The sequence below is a fragment of the Fukomys damarensis genome, unplaced genomic scaffold, assembly GCF_012274545.1.
Source record: "Fukomys damarensis isolate Sample0158 unplaced genomic scaffold, DMR_v1.0_HiC HiC_scaffold_38, whole genome shotgun sequence".
In the NCBI taxonomy this organism is placed as follows: Eukaryota; Metazoa; Chordata; class Mammalia; order Rodentia; family Bathyergidae; genus Fukomys; species Fukomys damarensis.
Window position 1 is genome coordinate 3649718 of NW_022900950.1, and position 2459 is coordinate 3652176.

Sequence of the window (2459 nt, forward strand, 5' to 3'; positions counted from 1 at the left end):
GGTTCTAAGTCAACCCCCCATCCTAAATGGTAAAGATGCTATATTGAAAAGCATATTCACTGCAAACATATTATGGGCTGCTTATGGAAATTAATTTAATTCACATGAGTTAAAGGTGACACATTAATGACTACCACAAGTGGTCAGTTGGCAAGCTGTGCCTGATCCTATTGGGCTGCTGAATGTATCAATTGGGACAAAGAGTGGTGATTGATTTAAAGAGTTGTTTTCTCTGATATTATGAAAATGAGAATGTCTATGAGTCATTAGAAACTCAAAAGCTAAAACGCAACTATATTAGGAAGATTTAAGTAATACCCAGAAATTAAAGAAGGACAACCCAACAATAAAAATAAAAATGAGAAAACACTTAAGCAAGACACAAAAACAAATATCCAGTTCACCAATAGCAAATAGTAGGACAAATGAGGATGAAAAGACTGATAGTGAACCAACAGGACTCCCTGGACCCATAGCACAGGAGGTAACAAAATTGATCAATCAGGCTCTAGAAAAATTCAAATCAGAAATAATTTCCCAGCTAGCCAGAGAGATGATGAGCAAAATAGAAGTCATGATTCGAGACTCTAGAGCAGAAACTGAGAAAAAAATAGATGAGCTCAAGACTGTGATAGAAGCCATGAAGACTCAGCATAAGAAAGACATGGAAACAATGAATGCCCAACAGAGGAAAGAAATGGAATCCATAAAACAGATTCAAACAGATATCCAGGAGATTAAAAACTCTATTGAAAGTGTACGAAACAGAATAAAAGATTGCGAAGATAGAATTTCAGATATAGAAGATAGGATAGCAGTCAGTGACCGTGAAAAAAGAGGTCTATTAAAAACAGTAAGGGATCATGAGAAATCAATCCAACAACTCCTAGACGATACAAAGAAAAATAACATAAGACTGATAGGAATTCATGAAAAAACAGGAGAAAACACAAATGATATAAAAAAGCTCTTCACAGAATTAATGACAGAAAACTTCCCAAACAGAAGGGAAGAATTAGACATACAGATAAGTGAGGCATATAGAACCCCAACTAGCCACGATCAAAAAAAATCTACACCTAGACATATAATAATCAAGATTCCAGAAATCCAACAGAAAAACAAAATACTACAAGCAGTAAGAGAAAAGAAACAAATCACATGCAAAGGGAAGCCCATTAGAATCACAGCAGACTTTTCAACACAAACCCTTAGGTCAAGGAGAGCCTGGAGTGAGGTATTCCAAGTCCTAAAAGAAAAGAATCTCCAACCTAGACTTTTGTATCCTGCAAAACTCTCTTTCAAAATAGATGGGGAAATAAAATACTTCCACGACAAAGAGCACCTGAGAAATTTCATGAACACCAAACCAGCACTGCAAGGAATTCTAAACAATATCCTAGAAAAGGACAACGAAATTCACAATAACATGAGGCCCAACAGACCAAATCAAATAGGCAAGGCAAGAAACTAAAAGGAGATGGGAGAAAAAGTAAAAAGAGTCAACAAATGGACAAAAACATGACAAGAATAAGTCAAAATATATCAGTTGTAACCATCAATGTTAATGGCCTCAATTCACCAATCAAGAGAAACAGATTGGCAGAATGGATTAAGAAGCAAAATCCAACAATATGTTGTATACAAGAAACACACCTAGTGCAAAAGGAAGTCCATAGACTGAAAGTGAAAGGATGGAAAACAATTCTCCATGCGTCAGGAGTCCAGAAAAAAGCAGGGGTAGCAATCTTATTCTCAGATAAAGTAAATTTCAAACCAAAACTCATTAAGAGAGACAAAGAAGGACACTACATCCTTGTAAAGGGAACAATTCAAGAGGAAGAGCTGACAATCATAAACATATATGCACCAAATATAAATGCCCCCAACTATATAAAACAAATATTAAGTAACATGAAAAACCAAATAAGCACTAATACAATTGTAGTGGGGGATTTAAATACCCCACTATCACAAATTGACAGATCTACTAGGCAGAAAATCAACAATGAAATAATAGAACTGAACCAAGCTTTGGAACACATGGACTTAATAGATGTTTATAGAGTATTCCACCCCCAAAAACCAGAATATACATTCTTTTCGGCTGCACATGGATCATTCTCCAAAATAGACCACATACTGGCTCACAAAACAGGTCTAAATAAATGCAAAAAAATTGAAGTCATCCCCTGTTTATTATCAGATCATAGTGCAATCAAACTAGACATCAATAGCACAAGAAACTATAGAAACTTCACAAGCACATGGAAACTGAACAACACTCTCCTAAACAATCAATGGATTACAGAGGAAATTAAAGAAGAAATTAGACAGTTTTTACAAATAAATGAGAATGCCAATACAACATACAGGAATCTTTGGGACACAATGAAAGCAGTTCTACGTGGAAAATTCATAACATTGAATGCCCACACTAGGAAAACAGAGCGGGCTCA